This window comes from Lissotriton helveticus, chromosome 2_1, assembly GCF_964261635.1.
Source record: "Lissotriton helveticus chromosome 2_1, aLisHel1.1, whole genome shotgun sequence".
In the NCBI taxonomy this organism is placed as follows: domain Eukaryota; kingdom Metazoa; phylum Chordata; class Amphibia; order Caudata; family Salamandridae; genus Lissotriton; species Lissotriton helveticus.
The window spans coordinates 1543646340-1543670518 of NC_136059.1; the positions used below are offsets into that span (position 1 = coordinate 1543646340).

The window sequence follows — 24179 nt, forward strand, 5'->3', positions numbered from 1 at the left end:
CAAACTTGTTGGGGGTAATAGGAATACCACCACCATTCCTAATGGGCATTACCCATGTGGGTCATGTTCTCTGTGCCCCCTTACAAAAAAATGTACTAACGTCCATCTTGCCTCAGGAATGGAGTGGTTCCTTAACCACTTCAGCAATTGCAATACCACTAATGTGGTGTACTGCCTTCTGTGTGAATGTGGTTTGCAGTACATTGGGTTAACATCATGCAAAATAAAGGTCAGAGTACAAGAACATCCGAGTACCATAAGGGCTGGTAAGCTCACGACCAAACTGGTCCAGCATCGTTTCAAAGAAAAACATAATTTCACATGGACAGTACTCGAAAAAGTGAAGGGTACTCCTTACAATATTGAGAACGTATTACTGTCAAAAGAAGCTTGTTGGATTTACAGAGAAAAAAGTGACCAACAGGGCCTTAATGAAATAATTGAGTGGAATAGGGTAAAATAACATATATAATCCTGTACCGTGGAGTGCTCTTTGGTGTGTATCATGGCCTGGGATTTTGTGAGATATCGGCCGATATAATGTTAATTACTGTGCTTGTTACAATTAAAAATTCAAGCTAGTGACAAATATGCTTTCAATAAAATGGTTCAGCCTTGGGATGCTTTGATTGGAACACCGTTTTGAGGTTACCCCTTGATGTGATTCTTGTAAGGCGAAGAAAAGAACTATCTACTTGTTCGCATATTGATATGTTCTAGAATTAGAAGCTTTTATAATGAGGTTGGGTGAAAAACACGCAGGTCTTTCTTTTTGTTGGGCATTAACTTTATTGCATTTTGCATAGCCGGGCTTTTTGCATGTTTTGATCCCAAACAGCTATGGCGCCTTCGTTGAGGACGCCGGCCATGTGATCGGGTAGAGCGAAGCGTTTCAGTGCTTGATCCAAAGCAGTAATGGCGCCGGACGTGGAGGACGCCGGTCACGTGATCGCCAGAAACAAGCATTGCTCGCTTCCTGACTTTTATAGGCAGGCCGTTTGTTTGTGGACTTTGACGGAGACAGAGAGCTCCGAAAGGCTCTGTACGGTGAGGAGAGTGGGGTGGTTTCCAGACCTTAGTAAGGACACCCGGGCGCGTTGTTCCAGCACTGATGTTAGCCACACGAGACTTAATGTGGGGGGCTACATCACATCTTGAACCGAGCCCAGCACTTTGGCAGCTTCCTGGAAATTGTGTTGGAGCACTGTGCTTTTGTACATAGACAAAGAAATGTGTTTATCGGAACAACAATAGTTTGTTTAAATTTATGACTGCGTGCCGGTCACACTAATTTTGTAATTTGTGAGAAGTGTAGATAGTCTGTGCATTCATTTGTGGACGAGCAGAGAGTGCGGTTGTCAGTTAGTGTTAGGGAAATACACCTTGGGGTCGAAAGTATGACTCTTGATATGTGTTTTTGCCTTTTTTTAGATTGATGAGACAATCGCATGGGCCATTTTATCTAAAGAAAAGCTCACATGAGGAGCTCAGATTTTTACCTCTACGGCTGGTATGAGAGAAGTGAGCTGGAAGAGGGTAATGATCATAAACAGTCGGGCAGATAAAGGTATATTCGGAAGGGGTGCCTTTGGTGTCTTTAATTTTTTAATTTGTGTATTCTTTCAATTTGACAGTCACAGAGAACAAGGTGTCCAACACTGGTGCGGTGACAAGGTGTTGAGCCCTGATGAATCTGCCGAAAATTTTAAAGGCAGAGAAACATGTTGGCTATAGGTAATGGTATGCGCAGTTAGCTACCAGCCTTTTTAATTCAACAAACCACACCTCGTAAACCAGAATAAAATTGTGAGATAGGTGTGTTTGCTGATTTTATCACAAGGAGTGAATGCTGTTCACTCTTCTGCACTATATACACTTTTCAGTTTGTTGTTTTTGGACACGGTTTCATTTATTTTTGAACGAAATGACTGCCAGTGATGAGAAAGGGGCCAACCTGGTGAGTACCTGCAAGTTGCCCCGAGGGTGGTGCGCCCGTGAGGGGTCATTTTGTTTGTTACACATTTTTTCACAAAACTCTTTGTTTGTGTCTTGATGTACTGTGGGAATGGTTGATCCAGACATTTTTTTTGGCTCTGACTGACTGTCATTTTGATGCTTACAAGGAATCTCTCCCAATTTTTTTTTAAAGCCATGATAATTGGACAAGAAGCGGTAACACACCCAAAGATCAAATTAGTAAGTTTGTTGGGTGTAGTAGTGGAATTTGATACATGTTCTTTCCACTGCTAAACTATTAATACCGACATTTAGTGTCTAAGAGACTTTTTTTTTATATTGATGACTTATGAGTGGAGGGCAACCCTGGTCTCCTTTTTCCCTCTAGGCTCCTGTGTGGAATAGATGAATGCCCCAGCCTGCCAGTTTCAACCAAAGTTTATGTCGGTTTACGTGGTCAAAAACTGCCCGATAATCGATGAAGCACAAATGTAGTGGACTTCTTGTGCTCTCGGCCTTCTCAATTAGCAGAGCCATTGTTGTTATGTTTGTTGTGGTCCCAACAGATTTAGAAAAGCCGGTTTGGTTTAGGGGGATGATTGAATTGTCTTCCGCCCAGAGTTGAAGTTCGTCTAGCAGCGTCCCGGCAAAGTATTTTGCCTCGTTGTCCAGAAGGGCAACTAACCGGTAGTTCTTAGGTTGAGTCTGGTCACCTGATTTAAAGATTGGCGAAATTATCGAGGTCCGCCATGAAGGAGGAAGACGGCCTGTTGTTCTTATCTCCCGGAACAGAGGACTAAGTGCCTTCGCCCAGTATTCTGCATCTTGTTTGTAATGCACAGGTGGGATTCCATTTGGCCCCGGTGCCCCTTCTTGCCTTCCCTTCTTAATGTATTTATTGAATGATTTTGTGTAATCAATTAAAGGAGTAAGTCCCAGTGATTCTCCTTCAGTGAGTTCCTCCGGAGTTACATTTCCCTCATTCGATTGACGACTCCGAATCCTCGACTGCCGGGCGTAGTCCATGATAGTTTCAGCTTGCAGTAAGTTGTTCCCTTGATGAAAATGATTTCCAAGGAAAGTGGCCCAGTCATCCTCAGATATATTTGAAGACAGACCCTCATGCATTGGATGAGTAAATCTTTTTATCGTTTCCCAGAATCTTGCACCGTTTTTCAACTTAGCATCCGCATGTAATTTCGCCCATAAGATATTCTCGTTGTCATGCCTAGTTTCCCAAATTACTTGCTTTAGGTGTAGTTTCTGCTGTCGTAGTTCAGCTAGTTTTATGATGTCAGTTGGATACCGTCGCACCTGCCGTAAAGAGTAATTGATATTCTTTTTAATGGATTTAATCTTGCTCTTTTGTGGCATGGTGAAATTGGTGGGGCCCTGCTATGGTTTAGATTTAATTGGGGCAGAGAAAGCTGTTACCAAGGCATGCGTATAATTTGTCCATTTCTCTATTTCGTTGTCCCCTTCCCGTGATTCAAATAAGAGTTTAGCAGCTTCCTGAAAATTATCTTGTGTTCCTAGCGTAAATTTTATTTTTCTAAAGTTAATAGTAGCAGTAGTGCCTGGTAAGACTTTCCATTTCATTGATCTTAAGATGTTTGTGCGCAATATAAGTTCCTGGGGACAATGATCGCTATCTAGTTTGTCACCCATATTGAATGAGAAGATTTCTTTAAAGAGAGTTAGGGATACAAAAGTGTAGTCCAGCGTTGAACTTTTTTTCTGAGATTGATGGGTGAATGCAGGAGGTATATCACCTGTGGTTCTGCCATTTGCTGCTCGCAACATAAGATGTTCAAGATCCTCTATAAGAAGTTGACCAACTTTTGATGGAACTGCTGTTGAGTTGGTTCTCTGTTACGGGATGTTCCATAACTGGTTAAGTAAAAAGACTTCTTCCGCTTTAGATGGTCCAAGTAGATGTAAATTGAAGTCTCCTGTCAATATCATGTCTGGTGTATTAACATCACTCATACAAGACTGTTGACTAATTGCTTTGCTTCTTTAGTTTTCCTCTTTGGATGTATATATGTGTTTATTATTACTATCTCGTTGTGTCTATTCCCTGGTCCCCCCTTTATAGAGAAGATTTTGATAGCAATGGATATCGGTGTAGTTAAGGCCACTAGATGGACAGAATTTGCGCAGGTGTTACTTGCGTAGATCACCAGGCCTCCCTGCAGATGGCCAAATGTTTCTTTCTTGAGAGCCGAAGCATAAAACCGTAAATATCCTTGTATATGTGGTGGGTCCGTCATCCATGTCTCCTGGAAAGCGATGATGTGGAATGACATTAGATAATTCATGAAGGCATGGTGCGACGATTTGCTATTTAGCCCGTTGATGTTCCAGGAGCATATCCGTAATAAGTTTGTATCACCTTCCAAGATGTTGTACCTGCCGTTCTGTCATCTGGATGTTCCTTGATTGGAAATTATCCTCATGCGCCATCCTGAGTCTTCTTGACAGAGGCCTTGAAGAAGATGAAACTGATGATGTCTGCCTTTGTCCTGTGGCTGGCTCAAGCTGACCGGCGAGGGTCCCCTTGCCCCTCTCAAAATTGATTTAGGGGAATATCGTTCTGTCAGCCGACTATCTCTTTGGCTCTGTAATAATGGTGCTGGATAACTAGGTGATGTAATAATTTTTATTTTTATGCCCCAATTTTCAAATGTCGAGGCTTCCAATAAAAAGTTTTGTGCAATACATTCTGACCTCCATATTGTCCAGGTAATCTCACTCTCCCTAAGGTCTCCATGGCTGATGAACTCTACTGAAACCAGGTCCGTTGAGTTTACCTCCATTATTGAGGGAATATGTGAGAATAAGCAGAGAATATTCCCACGATTTAGTATGTCGTGCGCCCCTCAGGCTGGTGCAAATTCTAGTGTTTTCATATTCCTGTATGGATCATTTCCTAGGTTATCTACATGTGGTTGATTAATAGACTCACAGGTGCTTGTGCTTGCTTTAGGTGGCTTTATATTTGGTTCTGACCTACTCTGGGCATCTAGAGTTAAATTTGTAACTGGCCCAGAACAAAGCTGACCCAAAGTTTCGGCGCAGGCGGGTCTTAAGTTTCCATTTTTAAGTTCAATATGTTCAACTCCTCCAATTTTGGATACAGGGATGGGCGGATAGTTTAAAACCCTCTCTATTTGCTGGTCAGGCTGGCTAACCGGTATAATTGTGGAGGATTTAATTTCTTTGACCATGGGTCCTACAGATGTTTGTCTGGGGGAATAATGCTGTATGATTGTTCCTTCTGGTTTTGTTCAGCATCGCAGTAACTGATTTTCTGCTTCTTCCATGGGTAGGTTGTAATCCTTTATTTTGTGTTCCTCCTTCTTCCCCTGATAGGTTTTGTTGCAGGGAACCCCTGGGAGCCGACTCTTGCTTGGAGTTTGAGACCAACATCTGCCTGGTGCACGGTACATCTGATTGAATTTTGTCCGTTCCCTCTGGTCTGATTAGATAGGCCAGGTTTTGCAGTTGGTAACTGCCTGAAGAAACAGGCAAAATCCTCCTTATTTGTGTTGGTTGTTTTGATTTCTGCCCTTTCTCCTTTGCGCTCGCCTTTGTTTGGCATTAGAAGTTACTCCTGATTCTGCCAGTTCTTGATCCAAGCCCTGGGAGAGTACAGTTAATGGTTCCTGTTTCTTAGAACTCTCGTCTTTTTTTCCCCAACCTGTGCAAATAGTGTTTGAGGTAGGATTTGTCAGACCTGGGTCTCTCATGTTGTTTGTAATTGATCTATGCTTGATCTCAGTGGAGTAGGTGGCCTTTTCACTAGGCTCGACGTTTTTCCGTGCTGACTCTTTAATTTGGGCACAGAAGTCCTCCAGAATCAAGGGGAGTGAGGTGAGTTTATCAACTATTGGGCCTCAGCCACAATTTATCTCCCAGTCCTGTTGTTTCCCAAGTGAGCTCTGAAAGAGCAGATTCAAGGCGATTGCCGCCACAAACACTGCCAATGTATTTAATAAGGTTAACTGGGCATCCATTTTATCTGACTGATACTGGAGTGCTTCCACTAAGAGTTGCACTGTCTTGAGTAAACTGGCCCATGCGTTTTCAGAGTTCAGCTGTTGATGAACGTTGGTTGGGATTCCTAAATCGGGTGTTGATAAAAGGGCCTCGCTGCCCTGGGTCCCTTTCAACTCTATGTTCTCTGGTAAAATGTTCTATGATGAAGGGGAGTCTAGGGAATTCAGCCTAAGTTTCACCGGAGTTTGTTGTGTATGGTTAATTAATAAATTATTCCAATCACCTTCGTCCGACTTACGTCGTTCCTTTATGTTTCCCAACTCTTGTCTGAGTGCTATTTCAGTAGTGTGGGGCGTAGATGACAAAAATTGATGCGACTTTGGCGATGGGGTCAAACTGATCCTTGCTTTCAGTTAGTCAGTCAAATTACTTTTATTCGATAAATTAATACCATAAAAAGACAGAGGTACATTTATATTCAAATAACATATACAACAATAATTATACATATTAAATATTCAGACAAAATTTGATAAAAATTAATCACTAGTAAAATACAAAAATCTCAATTACATTAGTGCCGTAAATCTAAAATGAATTCATTCCAATCAAAGTCAGCCTAAGATAGACGGGGCACAAATGCTCTTGTTCTTAATCTGCACACCAGTTACTAAAAAACTTGCAACATGGAATATAATACGGGGACTATTTAGCAATTGTAAATACAGGAGGAGCAGGCCTGACCTGTAAAAACCCTGCCTCCCTCAAAATTGGGAGCAAAAACTTCTTCCTAATGTCCGCGTAGTATTCGCAAAACATAATAAAGTGCAAGGTGTCCTGTGCCGAGAAATTATCACATTTACAAGGGCTAGAATTTTCTGGAGTGCCCCCCCCCCCCCGTGGGAAAACAGCCTAATGTCAAATGAATCAAGTTAAAACGAAATCTGGTTAGCAGATGCGATGAAAAGGGCGATTCACAATAGTAAGATAGGGCTCAAGTCCAGAGGAGCTAGCTAAAACATAATTCGCTCTAACAGTAGGTTTCCTCATTTCCACCTCCTCCCTCTCTAGCGACAACAGATTCAACAAAGCATTTTTTGTCTGTAAAACATCTTCTCTTGTAATAATCTCTGGAGAGGAAAAAAGCTCAGGTCGCCCTATTTTAAGGAAGCTTGATTTAATGTACACCAACCATGGGATCCTACTGGCTTTATCCAACAAGAGGCAATCTTTAAGGATCATATGATTCAGGGAAATTTCCTGGTTAAGCCAGGTCTTCAGCCAGCAGGACAGGGGGGCGATTTTTATTAAATCTGTAACCTACCCCACCCCCAACTCTGTGTGAATGGTATAAGTGGTAATAGACTGTGGCACTGTTAAAACCAACCTTAGAAATGTATTTTCAGTCACCTGAATTCTGTCTTGGGGGGGAATAGCCCCATATCGAGGAGCCATAAGTGGCAACCGCTAGACATTTAGCTTTATACACCTTCAGTATTGCCTCCACTGGTCTAGCCCCCCGTTTTTTTGTGAATCCCAGGAGTGCTGAGGTGGATCTAGCAAACACATTACTTCTGTTTTTTTGTTGGGGACCCCAATTCCCTGTTTCGTCAAAGAGGACCCCTTAGTAAGTAAAAATTGGGACCCTTCTGACTTCTTCACCTCCACAAAAGAAAGTTTTCACTTTTTTCCTTCTGCTACATTCCCCTACAGTCATGACTTGGGATTTTTTTGTGTTTATTTTCAGGTCCAAGGTCTCCACAAAACTGCCAAATGTATTTAGCAGCCTTTGTAGACCTATCCCCGAGCGAGCGATAAGAACGGCGTCGTCCGCATAGAGGAGAACTGGAATAACCATGTATCCTATACACGGTACATCCCGGGATGCCTCCCTTAGAGCTGGCTCTAATGCATTAATATATAACGTGAAGAGAAGAGGGGCCATAATGCACCCCTGTCTGACCCTCCTCTCTGACCTAAAGTGACTTGTGCAACGCCCTTCCGAGGTAGCCCTAACAGAAGCTAAAAGACCACAGTGAAGGTCAGCTAAAAAATTAACTAGGGACGGGTCAATACCCATGTCTAATAAAATTTGCCACAGCTTTGACCTGTTCACCAGGATAAATGCGGAGGAGAGGTCCTAAATCCCATATACAACGACCCCTCCTTGGCTTTGGTGTATTTACTAATTAAAAGTTGTAAATTAAGACATTGGTCGAGGGTACTCCTTTTTGCTCTAAAACCATATTGGACATTTGACAAGACCCCTCTATCTTCCAGCCACTCCGTCAGTTTGTGCAGGATAACACATCCCAAGATTTTAACTGCGGAGTCTATCAGGGAGATAGGCCTATAGCAAGAGGGGTCTTGCCTGTCCCCCTTTTTAAAAACCGGAATGATAATGGATTTAGTCCAGGATACAGGCAAACTGTTTGGGCCTGAGGCATTAAACACGTTGGTCAAGATTTTTGCCCAGGATTTAGGGGCGCACTTAAACAAATCAGCAGGGACCCCATCAGGGCCTGGAGCCTTATTCTTTGACATCTCTTCTATGGCCCTTTCCACTTCTATGACCTGGAAGACCACTGGGGCAGTTACATTTTGGAACACGGTAGCCTCTGTAGGATTCTCATGTCTTATGGACCCATAGATATTGGCAAAATGGGGTATCCAACGATCATCTATAATATTGCAATCAAGAGGAGAATTCTAGTCATTCGGGAACAGAGGCTGATTTATAGTGGACCAAAATTTCCCACTGTCTCTCAGGACCTCAACTGACAGGAGTTTACTACAAGCTTCCTTTTTTATTTCCTGTTTTCTTGCTCGGATAGCTTGTTTGTATAATATCCTCAGTCTTGCTCTCAGTTCCCTGTCTCTGGAACTAGCTTTCAGGGCCCTAAGTAGGGCAGAGTGTGCCTTAGAGCAGCTACTGTTGAACCATCTTTTACCTTTATGTCTCTCCTGTTTATTTCTGTCCATCAGGCTATTATTTATTTGTGTACAGATGGTATCAAAAGCACCGACTATCTGTAAACCTGTTGCCTTTTTATTCAAACATGTGGCCACCTCAGGTTCAACCCTGGTCAGAACTTCCTGCAAAAAAGTTTCCGGAACCACTTTGGTCCACTTAAGTCTTCTGCCCTGATCTTTCGGGGTCACATCAGTCCCACCCCTATGCATTGCTACCTTAAAGTCCAGAAGGTCCCCTGGGAACACCTCCATTATCACAGGATTGTGATCACTAAAAACAGAAACCTCAACCTTATACTTTAAAACCCTAGATAAAACAAAAGATGTCACAAAAATATATTCTATAACTGTACCAGAGTCTTTACCTTTGAACGTGGGAGCCCTTGGGCCAACCTCCCCACAACCTGACTCATAAAGGTTTGAGGTGGCCAAAAAACTTTCCAGTGCCTCCCCTTGCTTAGTATGTTCAAAGTGTGCAGGCACCGAATATAGATGTCCTTCATATTCTACACTGACACAATATTGAGCACATGGGTGAATATTAAAATCACCCATGAGTACGACCTCAAAAGTATTTGATTTTAAACTGTATGCTGACAAAAAAATGTCTAATAAAACTAAGTTTTGATTAATATAATCACTCTCACAAGAATTATAAAAGTTAATAAATAGTAATTTAGAAGTTTGAGGGGCTGACAGTTCCACAATTTTGGCAGCCTCAGTCAAGTTGTATGAGGGAACCTTTCAGCTCAAGTGTAAAAAAAATAATTAAGCCCCCCTTAGCTCTGCCCACCATGCCAGACTTTGCAGGAATGCAAAAATGGATGTATCCATCTAAAGAGAAACTGTCTGATGAGTCCCATGTCTCTTGGAGAGCTAGAATGTCAAAAGATTTTAAAAATCCCACCCAGTTTTCATTTCCAGTTTTGACCTTATCCTGGCAACATTCCAACTTAAAATTCTACAGATAGGAGCAAGAGTCTGAGCTGTTACAACTGGCCCTGGAGTGAATCCTAGTCAATCGTTCTCCTCCAATTGGGATAAGGGGAAAAAACGATTGGTTAGTGGTAAGCCCGAGTCCATCGGACTATCAGGCCTTAGGAGTGTATTCCGGGCCACTGGAGCGATCTGTAAAGGGTGGGTATCATTATGACAAGGGGTTTACCTATCCGAGAAGCAGGGTACCATGCCTGTTTTAATTGAGGGGGTGAAAAAACCTAAGGGGAGCGGCCTAATACTGGTATTTGACAAGTCAGATCCATCCCAAAATAAACTAACTACAACATTGTATTTGTTAAAATGTATAACAATGCAGTCCCCTTCTAAACTCTTTTGGCGTGGACCAACCCACCCTACCCTTCTTACCATACTAATACTGGAGGAAATATCTGTGTCACCACTGGAGTACTGCCTGCACCAATATCTCGATTTTCTCAGGAGCTCCTGTGTGCTTTCTCTACCATTCAGCCCTAGCGGCGGAACTGCCACTAAAGGGGCTGCTTCAGGGGGAAGATGCAACTTAGTCTCACATGGTGCTGAGGCTATCATGTTGGTAGTCAAGTGGCTGTCTACCGGCTTTTGCCTATTAACCTTTTCTAGTAGCAATTCCATGAGGGATGGGAGCATAGGGGTAACACTTGAGGCTTTGTTGACTAAAGATGAATTTACCCTAGTTTGTATGTTACTTAACCTCACTTTGGTCACATCATTCTCCTTATGCCCTATACCGGTATTATGTAATTTCTGAGGGCATTTTACTGGAACATGCAGCCCACGATATTCTTGCACAAAGGTATCATCAGCGTCACATCTCTTAAGTAGTCCCGCAACACAGGTGTTTAATGTGTCCACAATATCTTTTGCAATGCCTACCAAGACAGGCTCCAGTCGTGAACTAAACATTTCCTCCAGTTTAACACTCAGTTTATTCAGTATTACTTCTTCCGTATGTAAGGGTGAGTTAATAACATGTCTATACACTTCTTGGTGCTTCGTCTACCCTTGGTCTGTTGAGCTCTTGTACTAGGTATCTCTTCTTGACAGGACAGCGAGGCCAGGTTATCCACACTTAAATCACAAACTATAGTCTCAACATCGGGTGTTCCAATAAGGGGGGCGGTCTGTGAGGGCTGGATGTCTGGTTTACCCCGACCATAATGAGTTCAGGTATTCTCAGCCCAACCTCCGGCACTACCGAAGGGGGGGTTACAAGCTGCAGACAGGCCGGCCGATTGATTAATGAAAGGGGGTCGCCCTCGCCCCACCGCGCCTCACCTCTAGGTCCGGGGGAGGAAACTCCACACAAGACTGCCGAAGCCGCAGCCGAAGCCGCAGCCCCCACAGTGGCTACAGCGCTCTGCTGTCCAAGGCAGGCAGGCGGGCCCCCCGAAAACAAGGTTCACCTCCAAGCAGCCCCGCTGACCATCAAAAGCTGGGCTGCAGTGGAGACGGTGGTGAGCGGCAGTAAGCTGCGTCAGCACAACACAGGCAGGCAGCCAATGAGCGCGGGAAGCACGAACCTCAGGACTCCATCCAGTGCCTGGTTTGGGGGACCTAGTAGGGGCCAGGCCTGGCCGTGGTCCTCCGCTGCCGGTGGCGCCTCCAGCTGCAACGTCGCCGGTGGCAGTTTCCACAGTGCTCGGCGGCCAAAACACCTCTGCAGTCCGCCCCCCCCCCTCTGCTCCCTGCTCCTCGCAAAACGCGGCACTGCACTCCACTCCGTACCACATTTACATTTACAATAGGTGAATGAACCCACATCAATGAGTCCCTCCCCCTTTTCTTGAATTTGTATGCTTATTGCATCCCCTTAAAACAATCCAGCTCTGGTTAACCATCTTGTTTGCTGGTACTGCCACCTCTCCAAAATGCAAATGATTTGCCTGTTACCAAAGCCACCACCGAATTGCTTGTAAGAAAATGTTGAACACATCAATGCACTTACGAGTAACATATCAGTCAATTTCAATTCAAAAATACTTTATTCGGATTGCAAAAAATCCATAAAAGCCACACATTTACATAAAAATACATGTTTAAAATAATTAAACAATTTCCACAAATAGTTAAAAACCACAGATGTTTTCCAAGCATTAATGTAAATGATCAGTATAGTTCAGCTACTAAGGTGCAATTCGGTTTGCTAAAGTGCAAGGCAGAGGGGACTTTAAAGCACATAAGCATTTCATGGAGGTTCCATTGATTTTCGTGCAGAGAAGATGACTTTCAAAAAAGAACTTACACGAAAAATCAGTTCATCATTTTCTAATTTTAAAAGCATAGAATAAGATTGAATCAGGGAAACTGGTCTTTGTTTTTTGAAATATGGGACTAAAAACCACTTGATGTATCTTATAAAAAATTTACAATGATAAAAGAAATGTAAGTCATTTTGTCTGCTATGACCATCGCAAGGGCAGGGGCATAACTCAGTTCCAGAATTCATCGTGCTGTGGCCCATTGGAAAGCAAAGTGAGTATTTTATAGTTCCAGCTCTTAAGCGATATAATAACGATCTTTCCCAGTTGGTCATAGGGAGTCTTAGATATAAAGGAATTTGTTGTGGAGATAGGTCGTTGTTTATGTTATTCACATATGATTTGACAGTTTGTTTTTGCAGTTCTATCTCCAACCTCTTTTCCCTGAAAAGGGCATAAAGTTCAATTTGTATATCCTTTTTATCTGTACTCTTGATCTTGGAGGGGTCGTTAAAAAGATGGATTTTGCCAATTTTGTCTAGGCTTTCCTTTATCGCCCGGAGCCACGGGATACTCATGCCTTTGTCACATGCTAGACAATCAGACACAATTTCCTGTGTTAAAATAGCACGATCATTGGTCCAAATCGCCAGCCAAAATAATGTAGGTCGCGTGGCAATAAAATCAGTTATATAAGGCAAATTGAGTTCAGCGTGGCAAATATACCCGGATGAAGAGATTGGGGCTCCAAGAAGTTTTCTACATAGCCGATTTTCTTCGGTCTGCAGGCTGGATGGTTTCACTGTCCCCCAAATCTCAGCACCATAGGTTGCTACCGGGACACATTGCAGTCTGTATATTTTCACAATTGCCTTGATTGTTTCTGACCTCTTTGGCCGTGGCAGGGAAAGAATTGAGTTTATGGCCTTTGAGAACTTGCCTGTGGCGTGGGCGAGATGCCCACTCCACAGGCCGTTCGCAGCAAAGACCATGCCTAAGTAGGGGAATGATTTGGTAGAGTGCAGCTTCTCTTGACCAATCGAGATGGAGTTGAGTTGTTTGGCACCTGGCCCGCAGGTCATAATATACGATTTTTTTAAATTCACTTTCAGGTCCAAGTTCCCCATAAAATATGCAAAGTTCTTGACCAGGGCACATAGGGCATTTGATGTTAAGCCCATGATCACCGCATCGTCGGCATACAGAAGTGCGGGTAGCAATTTCCCTTGGATTTTCGGGACATCAGTTGTCATCTTTTTCAGGGAATCAGTCAATCCGTTTATATAAATGATGAACAACAGGGGTGCTAAAACGCACCCCTGTCGGACACCTCTTTCTACCTTGATTGCCCCTGAAATCTCACCCTCCATGCCAATTCGTACCTGGGCTTTAGTGTCCGCATGTAGATAGGCTAGAAAATATACCAAAGATTCGTCAAGGCCATAGGAGAGGAGTGTCGCCCACAATTTTGACCTATTCACTAGGTCGAAGGCGGACGACAAGTCCATAAAAGCTAGGTAAATAGGTGAAACCCTAGCTATGGTGTATTTGCCTATTATAAGATTAAGATTCAGGCATTGTTCTGTTGTCCCAACCTTACTTCTGAAGCCCATTTGACATCTGTCCAGCACCCCTGTTTTTTCGGCCCAATCATTCACTCTATTATACAGCACCCGGCCCAGGATTTTCAAGGTGTTGTCCAAAAGTGAGATGGGCCTATAGTTTGCAGGGTCAGATCTTTCACCTTTCTTGTAGATGGGCACTATTATGCTGGTGGACCAGGTGTCAGGGATGGCGCCCATCGGCAAACAATTGAAAACATTAACCAGAATGGGCCCCCAAAATTCTGGTTTGTGTTTGATTAAATCAATTGGGAAGCCATCCGGCCCCGGTGCTTTGTTCCCAAGGCTTTGATTGATGGCTAGAACGACCTCCCCCAGGGTTATATCTAATGGGCTCAGTTTGCCGTGGCTGTAATCTTCTGTAGGGTCGGTAGGATTAGCGTATATTTTGGAGAAATGTTGCTCCCAATGCTGGCTAGAAATAGTACAGCTAGTTACTGACAGCTGTTTCCCCATGTCCCGCATCTTCCTTACAGCAGGCCAAAAGGTTGCGCTGTTTCCAACAGCAGCAGAGACTGTTAGTTCATTCCAGTGGTCCTCTACCATAGTGGCCTTCCTTGTCCCTATGGCTATTTTATAAGCCAACCTAGCGGACCGTACATCTACTTGACTCCTCGGTTTGGAATTTAAAGCCCTACGAAGAGCCTTATTTGCCGCTGAACAGCAACTATCGAACCACCTAGGCTCGTCACTGTTTTTTCTGTTAGGGACTGTCAAAAGAGTCTTAATAACATTACAAAGATTTGCAAAGTCTTTGACTATCCTTTGGTGGTTCCCATCAGTAAGTGAGCATGAGTCGACTATTGATTGGTGGCTACTTGTGATTGTGTTCATAATGCATCCGCAGTCCACCCCTTTCCACTTTAGCCTTAGGTTATCAGTTGATGGCACAATATCCCTAGCTCCCAAGGTGCGAGGCGGTGCTTGAGTCGGGCCCAATCTTAAACTAATTTCCAATGCGTTATGGTCTCCGAAAGCTGTTTCTACAACTCCTGCCTGGGTAACTTTATCTAATAGTTCTGCAGACGTAAAAATATAATCTACCGTGCTGGAGAAATCTCTGCCTCTGAAAGTTGGAATATATACAGTTTCACTATTTTTGCAGGTGTCCATTATATTCAGTAGGGTGTGAGTGTTTATAAAATTTTGTAGTTCGTTCCCACGTTTGATTGCCCTATCTGATTGGATTGCGCCTGCTTTGGTTTTCGCCAATTTGGCATTAAAGTCTCCAGCTAGGATAATCCTATTGTTCGCACAGTTATTAGCTGATTCGGTTATTCTTGTAATATTCTCAAATAGCTCTATATAATTCCTGTTAGGGGTCGAGTGAAAATCGTTATTATAGAAGTTAATAAAATATAACGATGACCTACAAGTAAACTCGATTATTTGAATGTTTGGGCTCTTAGTTGGTATTAATTTGGTAGCCCCCCCTAGAGTTATCCTGAATCCAATCAGCAGGCCTCCCATGGGGCGTCCAAAAACTGGCTTCTGTGCACTAATGCTGTGGCATTCAAAACCCTCTATAACTGTTTCAGAAGTAGCCCATGTCTCTTGTAACATTATTATGTCTCTGTTGGATATAAATTTTAACCATTCCTGGTCCGATACCCGCTGTTGGAGTCCAGCTACGTTCCAGCTGATGATCTTTAGTATGCTGTTAGAATTTGTATGGGGGTAGAGATCTGGGGGGTTAGATGTTACAGGCCTTATAATATTACCAACTACTTGATCTTCACTTGTTACTGACAGCCCCAAACAGTTTTGGGCCAGTTGTATACTTAGGCTCTCCTTTTCATGCGCCTCTATGTGTTTAGAAAGCTCAGTTGGGCAACCCTGTTTTGTTCCCTCTAGTTCAATGTTCAGTTGCCGGGGTGTTGGTGAAAGTCAGTCAACCATCTCTAGGGTGCTGAATCTATTGAAGACTGGTATTCCCCAGAAGGCATCTCTACTTATTGTGTTTCTTGGGGGATATCTATGGTTATCTCGCCCCCGCTCACCCCAGTTGTTTCCCACATCTTTTTGCCCCACCTGACACCAGTCTCCATCAGAGGCATGGTCGTACTGGTTGAACCTATCAGAATTCCTAGATGGATAGAAAAATGAAAGATGCCTTGTCTCTATACCTCCACTATACCCCTCACTTCTCCATGAGCAGATATGTTCTACCGTGCGTGGGTCATCAAAGTTGATAATCACACAGTCGCCATGTGTTTTCTTTGTCTCATGGCCCACCCACGGTACTCTTCTAACTGTTAGAATGTTGCTCTTACAGTATGGGGGTAGGGGTCTATTATTGTTTAGCCAGTAACTGACTTTATTTAATAGAGACCAGGTAGGTTCTTCAGTACTATCTGATAACTCGGGAACTCCCGTCATCACCACTACATATGGACTTGATCCAGGGGGCAAATTAGCAGGAAATCTTCCTTGATTTCCTTTATTACTGTCCTTATGGTTGTTAATAATACCCCCCTTTGGTTGTGTCGGGTTAGATTGTTTCCCCTGCGTGTTTGTATTTATAGTGGGTGGGTTCGGTTTTTTCGTGACTCCCTTTAAGGGTGAGGTTAACTTGGGTGTTTTACTAGAGTCTGTAATTGGTTTTTTCGCGGGTTGTCCCAAAGGTTGTTGAATATGCGGTTTAGTCGCCACTGAAGTTGGTATTCCTTTTGGGGATGGGGTTTTGACTAGGGCACTTAGTTCATTTAGTTGTTTTTCTATATTCCCTAGTCTCTTTTCTATGGTAGCAAGATGGACGCTTATACTTTCCCCAACCTTCATTATAAGTTGGTTTGTTGAGGGACAATCTTTACATGATGACTCCATGATGGGCAAGTCTCCTTTATGACCCAACCCTGTATTAGATTTTTTGTTAACTTTTTTAGAGTTATTAAATAGGTTTTTCCCCTGCTTTCTCTGGGGTAGAGGGTTTTCCTTGGATGTAGATGTATTTAAACCTTGGGGCTGTTTCTGTTTCTGTATAGCTCCCTCCCTTAAACCTCGCAATACTTTAGAAGTAGGGGTTGAGTCCGCAAGTATATGTGCAGTGACCAATTCTCGGGGAGGGGATAAATTAGTAGCCATCAAATCAGGATCTATAATCAGGATCGAGTCAGTGGCAAGAGCATGTGTGGTGTCTGTTATCGGGATGGATAGTAATTGGAGCTCCACAGTAGGTGTTGTGTGCAGGCTCTCAGGGATGCTCATTGCTGGAATAGAGTTTGTGACGAGATCTAATTGTGTGTTAAAGTTATCAGTGACATCTAAGTTGGGGGATTTCTCCAAACTCCGTAGTGAGTCTGAGAGTAATCGTGTCACTGATAAATCCACAGTTTTGGGCAGGGTGTGGATCTCTGCACTAACACTAACGACAGGGACACCAACGGCAGGGTTGTTCCTAATCGGTGTGTTAGCTGAGGCGAGAAGGCCCAATGAAGAACGTCTGGCTTCAGCCAGTTCCAGGGAAACTCTACGTTCCAATAAAGATATTCCATGGTCGACGGCTTCGTTGGCCCTGAGGATAAAGTTATCGATTGGGCCAGTAACCTTCCCTACTCCTGCAGCAGTTTTGCTGCGACTGCCCCTTGTGGACATAACTGTATGTTGACAATTAATGGCCTAATGGGGGTTGATCGAAAATATAAAGGGCTTACTCTCAGAGTATCTGATTGCGTAGAAATCAATAGGGTGGCCCGTCCCGTCCTCCGTCGTCCTCGGACGGCCTCAGACGGCCCGCCCTTTGCCCGGGCTTCGCCCGGCGCACCCGCGGCGCGGGTGAGGCTCGTTGGTTTTATGCGCCTGCAGCGCGCTCTCGGGTCCCGCCTCCTCTTCCTGGACACAGGGCAGCTGGGAAGGGTAGTTCACTCACCCTCTCGGTCCATTTGATGACCGGCGCGGTACACCCACAGGGGCTCCGCCTCCAGCGGCAACACTGCGACGCTCTCGTGGACCTTTGGCAAACAGCAATCAGGAAAGCACTTTTACACTACTGGTAAGTCCCCCGCTCTGCCAGTGGGGCTCGTGGGTTTTATGCGCCTGCAGCGCGCTCTCGGGTCCCGCCTCCTCTTCCATATCAGTCACTACACTGCTTCATTGCTCGAAGTTAAACAAGCCCATATTCCTCCCTGCAGAAAGTAGTCGTCAACCGAATTAACTTGATGTAAGAATATATCATACAGAACAATATGTCCGAAAAGTAAAACAATATAAAAACTCGATATAGTTCAACCATTCAACCCATAAAAGTAGCTATTGTACTCTTTCAAATCTATTTCCGTTAACCAATCCCAATTATATTTTCGGATAGGAAAAAAACCCAATTCTCAGTCACTAGTTGAATTTTTAGATTTAGCCTAGGCAGGGCTTGCACTGTCTCTGCAAGACATGCTGTAATCAGGCTATGGGCTTTAAAAGCTCTGCCCATTTTCAAGGACTGCCCCCATTACACGTGTTGTTACTCAGAGCTTGTGAGCACCATTTCTTTCTTAAAGCTGGAGAACTGGAGACCAGTGCTCATGGTTTACACAGCTCCATTGTAAACATGGCTGTAAATCTCCTCTTATCTTGCCACATTAGCTCTGCATTTAAAGCCCGCGGTCTCTTTTGGCTGCAATTGCCTCCTCCTCCCTCCTATTTTTAAAACGCTCTGCCTGGTGTCACGTCCCTGCCTTCCTATGGCTACTGCGGTCTCCGTCTCAGAGCTCAACAAGCATTTGCAATGCAATAGGTCCCGCATTTTCAAGAGTTTGAGATTTTAGGATTGTGAATGGCAATGCCTTTTATTTATGTGTTTTGAAAACTTGCAAGCGGTGTATAAACACGCACTTTCTTCTTCTAGTCGTTGCTCACGAGAAACAAGGCTGGTAGTAACTGTGCCTCTTTTACTGCCAGCCTTGCTTCTCGTGAGCAAGGACGATAAGTACAAAGTGCGTGTTTACGCACTGCTTACAGGTTTTCAAAACACATAAATAAAATGCATTGTCATTTACAATGCCAATAGCCCAATCTCTCGCAAATGTGAGACTTACTGAATTGCAAATCCTTCTTCGGGTGTGGAGAGGGCATGGGGGAGGATTTGTAGAGGATCCATTGCTACTCAGGTAAATCTAGGCACTAGGCCCTGCCCTCCAAAGCCCTGCCCCCTCCTCACACTGTATCATTGTTTTGTAGATTGCCAGGTCTACCATTTTAAAAGTGACAAGCAAATAGTAAGGGTGTGGTATGAGAGCGGGCGTCAGGAGGCATTGTGCCACTCCATCTCCTAATGCTCCTTTCCTATGTTTGTAATGCATAGAAGGCATGGGCATGTGGGAGGGAGGCATGTAGGTGACCCGCAGGTGTTCCATTTTTACCTGGACCTTAAACCCTAGCGGCACTGTTGACTGTGCTGGACTGGTGCAGTCTTTGCAAATATAAAGTGAAATACAGCACACACAAAAAATACACAGCCCCTGGAGGTCGGGGCTCTAGTGTTCAATAGGTAGGTCCCAGAGTCACAATTTCCTCTCACTAGTGGTAGTGGTTATTCCCTATTCACTACAGGCGACAATCCAGTTAAGCCCCACTAGAAGTCCAAGTCTCAGGTGCCCACTCCAACTTATAAAAGTGTTCCAGGGCCCAAAGCACTAAGTAGCAGAACAAGGTCCCCAGGGCCCTCCAGTACAACAATCAGTAATACCTGCTCTTGTAAGGATGATGTGACCGGAGTCTCAGCGGGGAGCGGCTGGTGTTGGTTGGTGAGTAGCACTTGCGACTCCGCAGGGGCAGCAGCTGGGCGCCCACGGTGCTTTCTCCGGATGTGATAGTAAGTTCCTCTGAATCTTCCCACAGGTGGGTTACTCTGGTTCTGAGCTTCACCACAGCGGCCTGAACCAGGCAATGGTCCTAGTCCTTTCTGGTTGCCTCACCAACCTTATTCCGTAAAATTGATACTTGTATAGCGCACTACTCACCCGCAAGGGTCTCAAGGCGCTTGTACGAATACCGCTGTGGAACCCATCCTGGCTTTCCCTGTGAGGTGTCCACTCCTGGGCACCCCCAAGGTGGAGGCCAGGCATCCTTAGCGTTGTGGGGGCCGTTGTGGAGATTAAGCAAGCTATTGCCCAGAGTTGCAGAGTGGCACTCCATGATTGGAATAGGCACCGAGGCGAGAATTATCAGGTCCGTGGAATTTTTGAGCCCAAGACCCGTTGAGGCGGGGAATTGAACCATAGTCCCGGGCTAGACCTCTGCATCAGGGTCTGCCGCTCTAACCAGTGAGCCACACTTCTCCATACATAGACTATGGCCCAATTGGCCTGACAGTAATTTTCAAGGTGGCCTCTCCTCACACAAGAGTTCATCAAAATTTCCTCTGCACATGGTCTACAAATCGCTTGGTCCGGCAGTAATCTTCACGACGGCCCTACCTGGCATACGGGGCTGGCGACTTTACTACGCACAAGTGCTGTGGCCCTCTCTGGCATACGGGGGTCGCAGAGTTGACCCTGCACATGCGCGACAACTGGATTGGTGCAGCAGCAGTCTCCTCACACCTCACTAAAGGGATTCACTCGCCAGGATCCCACACTAGATGTCGCTCCCTCCAGCGCGCTCATCCTCCTCACAAGGCACACAGGTCTTCACAAGCAGGCAGGCAACGGGGCAGGTGTTTTTGGATGCCCCTCAACCATCTAGGAGACTGACAGGCCTTAGCCTCCAGCCCTGTTCACAGGCAGAAGTTTGCACACCTTCTTCTGCAGAGCCCAATTGAATGCTTGGCAGTTGACAATTTTGGGAGCTTCAAGCTTATAGTCCATTTACAGACACCAAATGTGATTTAGGGTCTGGGTTTTTGAAGTTCGTGTTGGGATCAGCCTTCTTTTGAAGTGCCCACTATTCTACGGTGCCTCCAGAAAGCAGACTGTCACAGCAGGAGCGACTCCAAATATGATAGCCCAACAATGCATGCCTTGGGAGCGACTAGAGGTTCACACCTGGATGTTAGCCATAGTCATATGAGCATCAAAAGGTTACCCCAGTGTCACAGCCCTACTGTTTATGATTCTCTTATCAGCCCCATCTCCTTCCTGAGATGTGCCTAGATCCTTTTCCAGTGACCTTTCTCTGAATTAAAAAGCACTGTTTAAATTGTACTGATGGCCCTGGCTCTCTTTCCTCCTGTGTCTGCCCCACACAGCTCACAGGAATACAGCAATCCACAAGTCTATCTGAAGGATTCCTCTACCTCTTCATGCTCCTTCAGTTAGCCCATGGTCTCCCAAAACTGAATCAGAATCTTCCATGTATTGTATGATTCTCAGGCACATGTGCACTCAGCACAAGCATTCAACATATACACGCTGCTTAGCGCTACATACTAACATGATGTAGGCCAAGGATGAGCTATGCAGACAGCAACAGAACTTTAAAGGAGTGAGCATGTAGGCCTCACTACGGTAATACAGGTAAAAAAGGCCCTGCTCACTTCATCTGCTCACTATACGGTATGCTGCCACCACCGTGCTTGTGCTACTGAGCTCCTGGAAAAGGCAGTAGCCTTTCACCATTATGAGGGTAGTGCTTTGGGTGCACCTCTTGGTCCAACAAGACAGCAATCCATGAGACAACATACCAGTTTGCCATAGTACAACACAAACATACTGCCTACAAAGTACTAGCATATGCATAGACTAGACTATATCTTAATCTAGACATTATCAGTTGAGAAGTATCAACCTAGATGTCTTTGGTAGGCGAGTACGGGGGGCTAGGACTGGATCCATGAGACAAACCTAGGTCATGACCCCCCCCCCCCCCCTCCTTCCTCATGCTGTTTCAGTTCATGTAGCTAAAGTGCAGTTGGCCCTAGTTCAATTCTCTTATCGATATTTCTTTCCTAATCCTATTTCAATACTGAATTTAATTTATCTCACTGTGTATTTTAAGTCAATTATTTATTTTATAGACATGCTTTGCAGTCCATCTCCCCATGTTTCTGAAAAACAACATTTGATCTGTGAAACGGTGGTATGACGTTACAATGCATGCTTTTACCCCGCATGCTGTTGCAACACAATTTTTTACCCAGACTTGCTGTCGGGGTTCGCTGGAGTTTGGAATAGTATAATTTACTATTCCAACTCCAGTCTGCAACAGTAGGGAAGGTGTTGGAGTTATATCCAACACCTTATACCCCCTACAGCAAGCAATTTTCATTGTAATGGTATGCGGGGTAAAAGCATGCATTGTAATGCATGCGTTGTAAACGGTTGTTTCCCCTGTGGAACTCATGCACAGCATTTCAGTGCTGTGTAATTTATATATTTGGGGAATTACTGGATGTATCTATTGTTTGTCTTGTCAATATTTTGATTAGGCACTTAATTGAAGGTGTACGCACACTACAATCAGGAACAGTGTTACAAAAAATGTATCTTTTGCGCAATTATCATCTTATGTGGTTTCCTTTGTAAAGGCAATGGAACATTGACGCACTACAACTTAAGAAAGTAGAGTTCTTTAGGATTTGCAAACTTCAGTAGCAGGGTCATTGTAGGGTATTGATAGTTGGTGCTCTGCTACCCAGAAGGATCAGGAATAACGTGTAGTTTAAATTGGAAGTTATTAGGAATGGGCTTTAAAGAAATTGATGAATGCTTTCTGTTCAGACTGCTGGGTGGAAGACCTAGGGGAATTGGAAGATTTCAAATGGGAAGGTGTCCTGAAAAATCCTAGAGAGGTAGCGATTCATGTCTGTTCTAGACACATACAGGTAAGGGTGCAGCATCGAGTATATTACACCCGGACAAAAGCTAAAAAGGGTAGGGAAAATTGAAAAGGATGTCTGCGTCCGGGGCTGTGGACAGGCAGGTGACTTTTACACCATACGGCGCAGGTCCCAAAATATAAGGGTTTGGGGGAGGATTAGTTAACGGTCTCAACAATGTACTCAAGATCTCAGAGGTTTCAAATGCTTAACTCATTTGGAACATGGAACAAAGCCCACCAACAAGTCATAAGAAAGCACAGTTTGATTTAGAGCTACTGAATGCTCTCCGTGATGTGGCTAGACTGAGGGGCAGTTCTGAGAACCGGACTTTGGGTAAATGAAGGTTTCATTTGGACCGGTGTGAACAAGCTGAAAAATATGTGTACAAAGATAGAGGGTGCCCATGGAAATATGAAAAAATCTGGGGCCCATAGACAAAACACATGAGCTGCTCAGGCAATGGGGGCGTTGGATACAAATGAAAATGGGGGTAACAGGTGGGTGGGAATACTAAAGGATTAGCGAATCACACATATTATGGGTAGTATGCTTTGTCCCATCTCCTTGGCATGAGATCGCCAACCAAAAGACTGCTTACTTCTCCTACAGACAGTGACACGTCTCCTGTCCCTTATTATTAAAAGGAAAAGTTACCATTGAAGATCCTGCTGGGACACGAGTGTCCTACTTAAATGTTTTTTTTGTCCGACAACTACGATAAAGCAACAAAAATATGTTAATATCTCCTCTTTGTATCTCATTCTCAGATCCATGTTGAGGTTCTCAACTTGAGGAGGCCTTAGAAACAAATTTGTGGGTTTCCGGTTGACATCATTGAGTCACTCTGGACACACTTACGGTTGGAGAAATGGTGGCACTTTTCAAGCCAAAAACTAGAAGGAATATAACTAGCAAATGAATCTACAACAGATTCTTTTTTATTTTTTTTTATTTTATTTATTTTCACCTGGTATAAAGTTACAAGAACATTCGATATTATTTCAAATTAAGCAGATTCATAATATACATACATAGTCTGTTCTCATCTCATAAAATGACAGTACCCAACATAAATCGAAACTAAATGCCAGTACAATTCAATTCTAATTTCCCCCAGATTTTCTCATATTTCTGCAATGATTTGACCCCTCTGAGTTCTGCTAACGCACATTCCATAGTTTTGATTTCGTTAACCAGATACCACCATTCCAAAGCGTTGGGTGGGTTTGGGCTGACCCAGGCTCTAGCTAGAGTCAATTTAGCACAGGAAAGTAAAATAGATAGCAATACAGAGTGTGGTTGGTTAGTAGTATGTAGGCCTAATATAACCATAGGGGCTGTTATTGGAGTGCTGGAAACCTTTTTTATAACTAATATTTTCCCCACTTCTTCCCAGAACTTCCCAAGTTTTGGGCATGTGAACAGCATATGTATAAGATCTGCTGCATACTCATCGCATTTTGGGCACTTGGTTTTCTCTCCCAAATTGTTATTGGGGGCCCATTTAGAAATCCTTTCTGGTGTATAGTATAGCATATATATGGTTCTATATTGCTGTAAACGTAAACTAGAAGATCTTACATGATAATGAATGTTAGTGTACGAGTTGCTTATTTGTTTTCCTGTTACGTTGATTCCCAGTTTTACATTCCATTTATTAGCTATTATTTCATTATCGTC

At 44.0% G+C, this 24179-nt stretch overlaps 1 long non-coding RNA gene across 1 annotated transcript in view; it reads left to right on the top strand.

Moving 5' to 3' along the window:
* Positions 1-920: 920 nt before the first annotated feature.
* The window catches only part of LOC144818771 (uncharacterized), a 59578-nt gene continuing 36319 nt past the window's right edge, over positions 921-24179 (top strand). The window contains exons 1-2 of the long non-coding RNA XR_013607161.1: positions 921-1047; positions 1432-1567. This is a non-coding gene — a long non-coding RNA (uncharacterized LOC144818771). The remainder of the gene's footprint in view (positions 1048-1431; positions 1568-24179) is intronic.